Here is a 13,083-nt window from a genome sequence, read left to right as displayed (position 1 = left end):
GAAGCCCAATCATCAGCTGGGGGCAGTGTTTCATTGGATACTGAAGATGCTCCCCATTCTCATCCAGACTACCCCATTGAAATTACCGGATGACTTATCCCAAGATGTGTTTTTCAATGGTTGAGTATTCCTCTAGGAGGACTATGGATCAATTCTCTCTGCCCAGTGACACAAACATTCAATACTTCCATACTTAGTTGTAGTTTGATGTGTTTTGGGGTACTCTGATGGATATAAAATTTCATAAACATCAAGTTATTGACTGGGACTACATGCAGGGCCAATCTGTTATGGAAGGTTTACTTGCTAAATTCCAGGCCTGTGGTTTATATGAGTTCATGGGTCAAAGAACTGACTTCCATGAACTAACTGTCAAGCAGTTTCTTGCAACTGCTAAAATCAACATTGATGATCAGCTCATTGTCTCGATGACTGGGTTTAAGAGATATGTGGCTACATTTGCTAAATTTGCAGCGGCTAATAGCCTAGATTATGCAATTATCTCTCAAGGAGTCGATCTTTATACTGAGGATCAGTTTGATGATTTCGCTCAGTATTATGAACATGCCAGGCTGGGCATACCTAGGCGGTTAAGCGAGACTCCAGGACTGCGCCATCATCCGGATGTCATCAACAAGATTGCTAGAGTCGCCATTCTTCCCAAGAGTGGGGACAAAAGCAGGATTCATGACAAATTCTGGAACATTATTGATCATGTCATGAAAGGGGACGTCATGAATGTTGTTCTTTTTATGATGCGCCAGTTAAATGATTTGAAGATGGACAAGAACCAGAATCTGGCATATGCCCCATATATTATGGCTTTGATTAAAACCAAAACCGGATTCGAAGGGCGGTGTGAAACTGCTCACACCCCGTTCAGGCCATTCAAAAATGAAATTGGTTTTCTTACCAGGCTTCTCACACCGTTCCCTGATAATGAGGGAGATCAGGGACATGTGTTTGATGATCAGCCTGCGGCGCATTCCGCTTAGCACATGCCACCACCTCCACCTCCACAACAGCAAGGTCAGTACTGGCAGCTGCCCCTGGTTATTTTGATCCTTATTTTAACGAGATGCATCAAGGGATCCAGACTCATATTGATGGTTAGTTTCAAAGCATGATGTCACATGTTGATGGTCAGTTTGATCACATGCACTCCATATTTGATGGTCAGTTCTCTGACTTACATGAGAGATCTACATTTGTGGTCCATACACATCCATGATCTTCGCTCTCATATTCACACTACTGTGCATGATCCTATTATGAGCAGAATGAACAATATGCAACAAAGCTTTCAGGACAATATGAGTGCTTTATCCAGTCAGTTTGAAACTCTCTCTACCAGTGACAGCGTTCATGCTCTGGATGAAAGACGACAACAACTTTAGAATGATTTTAGTCAGTTCACTTTGATACTTGACAGCTTCAATTCTCATTTTTACAACATGTATCCTCGTCCTCCACCGGGTGCGCAATGATGTCCCCTTTGTGGAAATTGATGCCAAAGGGGGAGAGATAAGTGATGATTAGTGATGATTCAAGGGAAAGCGTGCTGATCTTGCTGCATACTTATGCTACATCTGTGTTTAATGCTACTCATTTATTATGTCGCTTAAAACTTTGTTTTACAATTGATGTGTTTAAGGCTCTATCCGTTTGAATTCTTAATAGTTAATCGAAGTAGTATTTTACTTGCCGCTTTCATTTTTCATACTACTATGTGCCTCGATAACCAAGATTATAGGAAGGTCTCCGTCAAAAACTCTAATATACTATGTGTGTGAATTTGTGATCTAGATATTCTCTATGCACACATTTAGGGGAAGTTATTCCTATTCTCTGAGTTTTTCTGTGATGACTTATCAACATTTCAGATGAACTTCAAAATCCAGATAAGTCACTCAAAACTCATCTCAAATCTTTCTTATACCTAGAATGTAAGAAAGGTTTGGAAACAAAATCTACTTTACTCAAAAATATGCGATGTTTTCATCAATTACCAAAAAGGGGGAGATTGTGAATCATCTTGGCCCCTAAGTGGTGTTTTGGTAATTAATGACAACTGATTATGGACTAACAGCTCCTTGAGTGATAAGATTGTAGGACTGAACCACAAGATACAGTAAAGTCCTTGAGGACTCATAACCATTGATTGTGGATCAAGTGATGGCAAAGGTAAAACATAGGTTTTTGCTTTCGCCGGTCAGCAGGTGTTTAGAGAAGAAACTGACTGGATTAATAGGATAGACAATCATACTATTAAGAGGGGTCAGTGAACTTGAATGGTGTATAACTTAGTGCCTCGTATAGCATAAACGGTATCATGTCCATGAAGGCTAACATCGCTACGGGTTTCAAAATTAAAATTCTTTTGAATTAGCGCAAAAAAAAATTTTCTCTGAGGACGGACCGTCCGGGCCAGATGGTTGGACCATCCGCGACTCTGCCAGAGAGGTCAGCTAGTCGTCTGTCTCTGCCTCCTTGTGGCGGACCGTCCAGCCCCGACAGGTGGACCGTCCGCATAAGAAGAATCGAGTTTGGGCAGGGACGGTGTGTTTTTGAGACTTTGTACTAAGGACCGTCCGGGGATTTTAGCCGGACGGTAAGTGGTCTATGCTACATATGTGTTGAGGGCTATAAATAGAAGTGTAGCTCGTGTGTGGGAGCTCTCTTGGCCATTTCTAGCACACATTGAACTCATTTGTGAGCCTCCCACTCAAATACTCACACTAGTTGATTGAGATCGCATTCTAGTGAGTGATTGAGACACTCTAGTGCATTTGCATTCGTTGTGATCTTTTGAGGCACTAGGTGATACACCGGGCAAGCGTCATCGACTTGTTACTCTTGGAGGTTGTCGCCTCCTAGACGGCTCGGATGTTGTCTCTGTTGAGCTCTCCGTGAAGATTGTGGAGGAGCTGCGAGATTGATTGTGAGGGGTTTGCGCCTACCTCGCCGGAGCGGCAAAGGCGACACTAGTGAAATCGAGGTATTGAGTGAGTTCTTGTCCACTTGGCTCAAAGATCAAGTCGTGTCTTGGTAGAGGAGCAAGTGAGAGCTTGAATTCCACCTCAACGTGAATTAGGGGTGAACGGCAAATCACCGATACCACGGGATAAATCTCGGTGTCTTTCTCTCAACTATTTTACATTATTTACAAGTAGTTGGTGACCTATATATTGTTTATCTTTATGGCATTAGATTAAATTGCTCATTACATTTTGTTGGTCCATCAAGGCTAGAAATATTTACATCTCTTGTTGTTTTGATTAAATTTGTCTAGTGTATTTTATTTTAGTCAAAATCGTCTATTCACCCCCTCTAGCCAGTGTCCTAGATCCTACAATGTGTATGCAATATCTTAAGTCGCACCATAAGGTTGCACTTGTGGTGACAATTAGAGAATCTCTGGATATTTGATTGATACCTCTTGTGCTGATGTCATGAGTCAGTCTTATGTTATCTTAGTGAGGTATGATCCAAACATGCTATCTTCTAAAAAGTCTTGGCTTAAAATGTTGCATATAATGTCTTTTAGCATATCTTTTAATCATGAGTAATTCTATAAATTGGTACAATTTCACATTTTCATATTTTGCTTGTACCAAGGTTCAAATTGTAGAACTTAATCCCCGGCCTCACAAGTCCAAGTGCATAAACTAAACAAATATTCATCACCTTATGCACACATTTAGGGGGAGAATGGTCTACGATTTGAATCTTTGAGACTAACTTTATTTCCAAGTCTATTATGTGTGTAGTCTCAAATTTAAAAGGAATTTTCGGGCAAAGACAATCGCTTCCGCTGCAAATTTGATGGGTATTTGCTCCAATAAATGTTTCTTTTATACATTTCATAAGAGAATGAGTTTCTCTTGTATATGCTACTCCAACCTCATCTAAATTGGTAAATATGTATGACATCCTTTTAGAGAATGACATTCTTTTATACCAATGGTACTTTAAATTGCAAATAAGTACTCTCAACATGTATCAATTAAAATCATATATATGTGTGCACTAAAACTTGAGGAGAACTTAGTGTAATATGCAATTAGTGATCTGCTTATCTATCAAATTGTATCAATTGGTGGTTTTCGGGTATTTTCCGTACATGATCACTAGTTGTACAATCCATACTTGTGCAATTTTCATGTTGCCTCTTGTTGTGATAAGAAAATGCTAGGTGACATCTAGACTCCAGATATCAAGTTTCACCTTCGATTTAGTATGACAATCTTCATTTGATATCTTGGACCTATGTCACGACTATGCCAACAAGAGCTTGCTAATGAATTCTAAATCCAACATAAGTCTAGAACCCCCTTAAAAAGGTAAGATGTAAAGGTACAACACTTCATGTCACTTATCCATTACCTTTGTGCCATATAAGGACCCTTTTCATGGTAGTGTGTTCAAATCTTGCTTAATCATAATTTCGTCCCTTTATATCCTTTGTATCTTTTTTGGAGATTTATGACAAAGGGGGAGAAATTATGCATTAAAGCTTACCTTTAATAATATTATGTAACTAAGTGTAAGAAGACTTTTGAAAAGGGGGATAAATAATTGACAAAAGGGGAGAATCTAAGTAAAACATAAGATGTGGGAAATTGATGAGTGCATATCATGTCCTGAGCATCACATTTATTTTATGGCACAATGCACCCCACGAATAGTATGATATATGTTGTCTCCATACTGTGACCCAAATATGTGCTTTTGGCATTTGAGTCCAAAATTGGTATTTTCTGAAATGCACATATTTAGGGGGAGGAAACTATATCATAGGATTCAAAATCTTATTTATCAAATCTTATGTAAGCTTTAAATGTGTTGTCATCAATCACCAAAAAGGGGGAGATTGAAAGTGCATTCATCCCTTTTGTGGGTTTTGGTGATTTGGATAACATCACATTTAAAGGTCTAACAAGTTTGCTAAGTGTTGAACAGGAAATTCAGTATGATGAACATACTTGAATAGTGTATAATGATCAGTGAACAAAGGTTCAACACAAGGTTAAATAACCAATGACACTATGCAAATGGATATAATATGGTCTCTGTATTGGTTTCAATATATATGGACAAGACTTGAGAAATCACTATGCATACATATGATCAAAATAGAGGATGAACTGATTAAGAGGATTGGTCAAGCCAAAGTGAATAAGATATGAGGAATCGTGAATTGGCTTGACCATATTACTTTCAGTCCATATATGCTTCTATAAGAATCAAACTAGAGCTTGATTGATCTTAACAGTTATATCTAGAAGACATTCAAGCAAGGTTCACGATATTGAAGAAATGATTCTCGCAATGGATGCTCAATATGATGTGACTCAAGAATGGCTTGATATGGTGAAGATAACAAGGAAAGAGCTTCGAGGGACTAAGCGAAGGTGAAGGCCAAGCGATGGCTTGTGGACCAAGGTACCATTGCTAAGGTGAAGAAGGGAGTACTTGCACTAAGTCGATGAACTAATCAGCTATGAATAGTTACATTGTGTTGATGCATCAGTAAGGTGACTTGAAGCCATGATTTGAACTTATATATGGTGACATGGTTCAAGGCACATGAATTGATTCGTGTTTGATTGAAAAGGTGAGACAAAGATGTTTGTGATCCTTATGGAGCAACGCCATGGAGAAATCACACATGAGACACCAATTAGTCAAGGAGTTTACTTAATTATATTTTATTTAACTTGAGTATAGGAATCATCGTACTATCAAGGGATCCAAAAAGAAGGTTAGTGTTTGCCAAAGCTCGAGCCTCCAAATTCAAAAGCTATTTTGAAAACCAAAATCCCTTGAACGCTCTGTGTATGACTGTTGTTAGGATTTAGAAACGGAGAGTGTTCTTGTTGAAAAGCAGTTGAGCTTTTTCAGCTGCATTGAACTTCTTCAGCTGTAGTTGAACTTCTTTAGCTGCAGTTGAGCTTTTTTAGCTAAGTTGAGCTTTTTCAGCTGGAGTTGAGCTTTTTCAGCTGTAGTTGAGCTTTTTCACCTGAAGTTGAACTTCAACTTCAACTGTGAACCTCTCTGACCATACACCAGTTGAACTTGCCTTCGGGCCATTTGAACTGGGATTTTCTCTCCTAAACTTTCTGGTCAAGACCAGTTGAACTGGTCCCCAGGGGCAGTTCAACTGGTCTCTGGGACATCTGCTCAGACTGTCCAGTAGTACATGCTAATAGGGATGACCAGGGGCGGTTTAACCGCCCCCTAGGGAAGTTCAACCAGTCTTGGTCAGTTTGACCAGACTGTGCAGCAGTCTGCCAGTCTGACTGACAGACAGGCTGACAGTTAGACCAGGGGCAGTTCAAACGGTCCTCCATAGCAAAATCAGCCCAACGGCTAGTTTTGAAGTCCCACATATATATACACACTCCTACTTCTCTCCCCACACTAGAGCACGCACCAAACTCCATTTCTAACTTGAGAAACACCTCCCACTCTCTCACACACATCTCGTCTCTCCCATTTCAAATCTTTGGAGAGAAATCTTTGAGTGAGATTGAGAGCTGCAATTTTTGTGCTTCATCTCTAAATCCTTCTTGCTCTTCTTCATTCGAGCTTTGGTACTGCATCGAGTTCTTGGTGGATTCATTACTCTTGGAGCTTCTAGCTCCTAGACGACTAGGTGTCGCTTGTGAGTCTCCAAATCTTGTGGAAGACCAAAAGAAAATTTGTATTACCCGCTCGTTTGAGCAAAGATTAGTGTGTGGGCCTGACCTTTGTGGTCGGCAAAGGGAGGATTAGGATTGAAAGAGACCTGGCTCTTTGTGGGCGCCTCAACGACGAAGTAGGGCACCTTTTGTGGTGTGACCGAACCTCAGGATAAATCTTGTGTCTCTTATGTTCTTGCTCATTGTGTTTTTTGTGTTCTTCCTTCTCTCACTATTCCTTGGAAGAATTGTTTATATCTTTTGGTGTGTGGATTTTGAGAAGTGCCCTTCTCGGATCTGCTACTGTGAACCTCGTGGATCATCTAGAACATCTCATTTCCAAAGTTAACTGGGTAAATTTCGAGATCAATTCAGTTTTATATCTCATTCTTTAGTTGAGCTCATGCAGACCGGTTGAACCGGCTTTTGATACCGGTTGAACTGGTTTTACCTAGTTGGTTTATAATTTTTGTTGAAAATATTTCTGTTTGCCTATTCACCCTCCTCTAGGCAACTTTCAATGAGACATAAGACTATTAATGCAACATCCTTCTCATATTAACTTTATTATTCTTTGTTCTTTATATATATATACACGTAGATCCGCCCCTGTCATCATTTGCTAGCGCCCACAATCCATTGATGCAACAAGTGGTAACCAAAGGTATATAAACACCACGTTACATCTTCTCCCACTACTTCTAGTTTTGTACACACAAATTCAACTAGAACACCTAACAAAACATGATGATTATATACAAGTGTGGGTCATGTGTCATCAATGCCTTCGTCTCAACTACTCAAAGATATCATAAGAAATAGAGAAGCTTCGGGTCGCATTGGAAAGTGGCAGCAAAGCTCAATGCGTTCGTCTTTGATTTTGTTTATAGATTGTCTATTCAATCCGAGGCACTAGCAGACTTCATCGCTAACTGGACTCCTAGTCCGCAGGACGAAGCTACCTCCTCAAACAAAGCTATCTAGATAGTATTCTGTGACGGATCATGACGATCCTTCAGGGCTGGTGCTGAAGCCGTTATTGTTCACCATCCAAAGTGAAGACATCGTACGCCGCCAAGCTGCAATTTTAGTGTACAAATAACATAGCAGAATACAAAGCTTTATTGTCGGGCCTGAGAAAGTTGAAGGCAATGGGAGTATGAAGTGCAATCTTGAAATCTGATTCGCAAGTCATCATAGGTCAATGGACAAATCGAGCAAGACAAAAAAACTCAGCTTTAGAAAAGTATCTCAATATGGTTCGAAGGATGGAGGCTTCCTTCGAAGGATTTTCACTAAAAATTATCTCAAGGCTGGACAACGAGCACACTGACATGTTAGCCAAGTCTGCCACCCAAGGGCTCCCTCTACCCCCCCCCCCCCCCCTCGAAGTATTCTTTAAAATACTAAAAGCACCCTCGATGCAATTGATGAAAAGAGATATCTTAACAGTGTCCCCTACGCATAGTGAAGACTGGAGGACGAAGATCATAACCTTCCTCCGGGGAAACCATCCAGTCGACAATGAAGCATACATCAAAGGAATGGAAGCAAGAACGAGGTCGTACAAAATCATATAAGGGGAATTATACAAGGAAGGTGTCTGCTCCCCCCTGCTAAAGTGCTTTTCTAGAGACGAAGGTAAAGAGTTGATAAGGGAAATTCATACTAGAATATGTGGATCGCACATCGCCCCTAGGGCACTACTGGGGAAAATCTTTCGTCAAGGATTCTACTGGTCGAAGGCAGCTTCGAACACATCAAAATTTGTGCAAAAATGTGACAATTGCCAGAAGTGTGCAAGGGATCAGAAGCAACCTTCCTCTCTAACTCAATTGATATAATCGACATGGCCCTTGCAAAGGTGGGGAATGGACATAATTGGCCCAATGCCAGCTGCTCAGGGAAACTTAAAGTATGTCGTGGTAGTAGTGGAATATTTCTCAAAATGGATCGAAGCAAGAGCCTTGGCAACAATAACGTCAGCAACTGTTCAAAAGTTCTTCTAGCAAAACATTATTTGCCACTTCAGAGTCACCCAATTCGACTCCAAAGCATTCAGAACATTCTGCGGCTAAGTGGGGACTAGTATGCATTTTGCTTCGGTCAGGCATCCAGAGTCTAATGGTCTCGTGGAAAGGGTGAATGGTATAATCTTGCTAGGAATCACAAAGTCCTTGGTTGGATTGCTGAAGGCAAAATGGACAGAAGAGCTTGTTAAGGTTGTGTGGAACCAGAACACATCAATATCAAGATCCACAGGATTCACGCCGTTCAAGCTCCTCTTCGGGGACGAATTAGTTACCACTGAAGAAATCAAGTTGGGTTCAGCAAGAGTTATAGCTTCAGCTTAGGATTAGGACAATGAAAAAGTTTCGAAGGATACAATAGAAGAATCAAGGCTCAAAGCAGTCGAGCACATAAGGAAGCATCAAGCAGAAACCGTTAAATGGAGAGACAGGAAAGTGAAAGTCAAGAGCATATCACCAGGTCATCTCGTGCTCTGAAGGGTAGCTAACCCAAATACAGTGGGAAAATTGCAAGTGAAGTGGGAAGGCCCCTCCTTGGTCTCAGCTTCGAACAGACCAGGCTCATACAGATTGAAAGACATGGTAGGAAACGACATTTCGAGGTCATGTAATGTTGGTGAGCTTCGAAGATATTACATCTAAGACAAAGCTTCGACACCCTTTTTCCTTATAAAGGAGATAAGGTTTTTTAACGGGGTCAAGGATGCAACATTTTGTATGATTGTACCTACAAAGATAATAAAGGTACATTCCATAAAAAATGGCTACATTGTCAAGGCAGTATCTTCGGTTGAAAAAGCTTTGAAATCATTCCTAAGGGAATGCAGAGCTGTGTCATCACCTAGTAAAGGTGAAAAAGCTCTAAAGTCGTTCCTAATGGAATGCAGTGTTGTGTCATCACCTAGTAAAGGTGAAAAAGCTCTGTTGGGGCGAAGGCGAAGACGCTACCCTTCGCTCCAGCCTTCGTCTATCTCGCTGCACCAACGGAAGCAGAACGACCGGCGAGGTCCACCCTTCGTCTTCTACACTACAAGACAAAGGTCTACGCTGACGTCGCCCCGTCCAACGTCCTCACCCGACCTGGAGGCCCACGTGGGATTCGGCCCATTGTAACAGGCCCCACACGGAGAAGTGTGTTACAGGCCCTATTTGTAATGGATTTTCCGTAATGACAGTCTGTAACCCTCCTTTATAGGAATATTTCGGGGATAGTCCAAGTGCCTGAGGGTACATGCATCCTTACATCGAGACGCTAGGCACTCAGGCACCTATAAATACCCCTGTATAGTGCCCTTGAGAGGTTGGATTAACAGAGCGATTGTCATCTCGAGTTGAAACCTTGTTTACGCTACTTTCACTCCCCCGTTGGATCAACTTGCCCAGGAGAGCAAGTTCCAACATTTGGCGCCCACCGTTCGTGCTATGAAAAAATCACCCGCGATGGCACCCAAGAGAGCTAGCTCGAAAGCAGCCCCATTCGTTGATGAAGCAGCGAAGGCAGCGCTGCTGGCCGAGGAAAAGGGCAAAGCCCTTGCAGACACCACCCACCAAGAAGCCTGTGAAGACGACGCTCTCAGCAAGAGACAGCGCAATGATCAACCAACACCCGAAGGCACCCTCCGCACCTGTAGCTCCAGAGGACAACCGCAAGCACCCCCAGGCTTCGCTTCACTAGAAGGCGAGGACGCCACTGAGGATGGCGAAGTCATCAACGTTTCAGCAGAGGAACAGCTCCAGCTGCGGGCCTTGCGCATCAAGAACTGTAACCTCTAGAAGCAGAAAGAGATCCTCGAGGCCAAGCGCCAACGTGTCTCTGCGTAGGCCAAGGTGCGATAGATGATACGAGACGAGGAGCAGAGGGCTCAGGAGCTCGAGCAAGAGATTGCGCTCATGTAGCGCGAAGGCCAACATGATCTGCAGCACGTTCCGCCCCTCCAACAACGCGCGCCAATCGGAGACCTATTTATTCCTCTGCGCGGACCCGTCATCCCACACGCCACAGCATTCCAAGGCATCAACTACCTTGATGAGCGGAGTCCCCTAGCGCCGCAACTGCAAGTGTCACCATGGCCTGCCAACTTCAGGGCAGGGGCCTACCCCAAGTACAACGGCAGCAGCAACCCAGCATAGTATATCATGAGCTATCAAGTCGATGTCGCATCGTTCGGAGGGGACGACGCCACGATGGCCAAGTCCTTCATCATCGCCCTCGAAGGACCGGCCCTAACCTAGTACACCAGGTTGCCCCCACTGTCTATCAAATCCTGGAGAAGTCTCCGGGACAAATTTCTGCTCAACTTCCAAGGGTTCCGCCCAGACACCGATTCCTTAGCCAAACTGTCACTATGCAAGCAACTGGAGAAAGAAACTCTGCGGGAGTACTACCGCAAGTTCCTGACTCTCAAGTCACAACTGCCTTCGGTCGATGACCAAATCGCCATTCACTACGCCATCAGTGGCCTTCGGGCTGGCGTCCTCTACAGCCACTGCATCAGGGACCCACCAAAGAACCTCCAGGAGCTCTATCAACTATTTGAAAAATATGCCAGATCCGAAGAACTCCACCAGCGCAAGGTCGAGTCCCAGAGGAAGCCCAAGGACCCTCCACAGTCCAGCCGAACGTGGACAAGACCTTCGTAGTCAGACTCCGGTCGGGATAGCCGCAGTCAGCAGCAGGTGCACAACATTGCCAACCAGCACCCCGCTGGTGAGACCCCTCGTTGTCGAGATTATCCCCCCTAGGGCCGCGGCAATGGCACGCGTGGTCGGGGTCGAGGACGGGCACAGCAGCCGCGCAGGTTTTACTTCCTATTTCACGGTGAAGACTGTGCGCACCCGACGAGGGACTGCCCAGAAACAAAGGCCACCAGGGACAGGATGTCCCGGGCGCAACCCGTCGACAACCCAAGAGTTGTTGCCCACACATATCAACACCACCTCCCACAACCATACAACCACGGCCCCGCTCAGCATCCACCTAACCACACATACCAACACCACCAGGAGGTACAAATAGTACCTCCTCCGCTCTAGCCTCCGCGCCCGCATCAACCAAACATCCACCACCCAAATTACCCCCAAGCACCAAAGCAAGAAGACTTCGCTGATCAGCCGTATCGTGGAGTCATTCACATGATCACTGGGGGGTCCAGCGTCGACTTAGACACGAAGCGACAAAAGAGGGACCACTACCGAAGTATCAACCACGTCGTCGTCACCGGCCCAGTCGTGCAAACGAAGTGGTCCCACATGCCGCTGACCTTCAACGCCAGAGATGTCGACCTGCACAGCGCACCCCACATGGACGCCATGGTAATCAACTGCAGTGTGGCAGGCTGGGACCTGCACAAAGTCTTAGTTGACAACGGCAGCCAGGCGGACATCATTTTCCTCCACGCCTTCGACCGCATGGGCATCAGCCACAGTCTACTCAAGCCTTCGGACAACCCCTTATATTGCTTCGGCGGCAAGGGCACCTTTCCTGTGGGCAAGATAGAGCTACCCCTGTCCTTCGGTGTAGCACCCAATGCACGAAGTGAGCAGGTCACCTTTGACATCGTCGACATGGTATACCCGTACAACGCCATAATGGGTCGGGGCTCCATCAACAAGTTTGAAGCAGCCATTCACGGACTTTACTTGTGCATGAAAATCCCGGGTCCGCAAGGCGTGATCACAGTCTATGGCAACCAGCAGACCCCACGCAACATTGAAAGAGACTTCGTTCCAGGGCAAAGGAACGTACACTGCCTTACGACGCAGCGCGAAGCCCCCAAGGCTGTCCGCCCAACTGCCAACGAGCATGCAAAGGCACAGCTGCAGAGCAACGATGGAACGAAGACAGTTCCCCTTGACCAAGCAACGCCCAAGCAAACGGTCATCATAAGCAAAGACCTTACTTCGCATGACGAGGAGAGACTCATCTCATGTATTTCCAAAAATAAGGACGTCTTCGCCTGGTCCGCCCTCGACCTGGTCGGCGCCAGTCGCACTATCATCGAGCACAGCCTAGGCATCGACCCTTCGGTGCGGCCGAAGAAGCAGAGACTGCGCAAAATGTCTGATGAGAAAACAGAAGCCGCCAAAGTCGAGGTACACCGCCTGCTTGAGGCCAATTTCATCGAACCAGTTGCCTACCCTACGTGGCTCGCTAACGTAGTCATGGTGCAAAAAAAGAGTGGCAAGTGGCGGATGTGCATTGATTTCACCAGTCTCAACAAGGCCTGCCCCAAGGATAATTTCCCGCTGCCTCGGATCAACAAGATCGTCGATAGTGCGGCCGGATGCGAAGTCATGTCACTCATTGACTGCTTCTCGGGCTATCACCAAATATATATGAAGGAGGAAGACAAGGCCAGTACCAGCTTCAT

The sequence above is a fragment of the Zea mays genome, chromosome 10 (assembly GCF_902167145.1).
Source record: "Zea mays cultivar B73 chromosome 10, Zm-B73-REFERENCE-NAM-5.0, whole genome shotgun sequence".
In the NCBI taxonomy this organism is placed as follows: Eukaryota; Viridiplantae; Streptophyta; class Magnoliopsida; order Poales; family Poaceae; genus Zea; species Zea mays.
Note: the sequence above shows the minus strand (reverse complement) of the source record.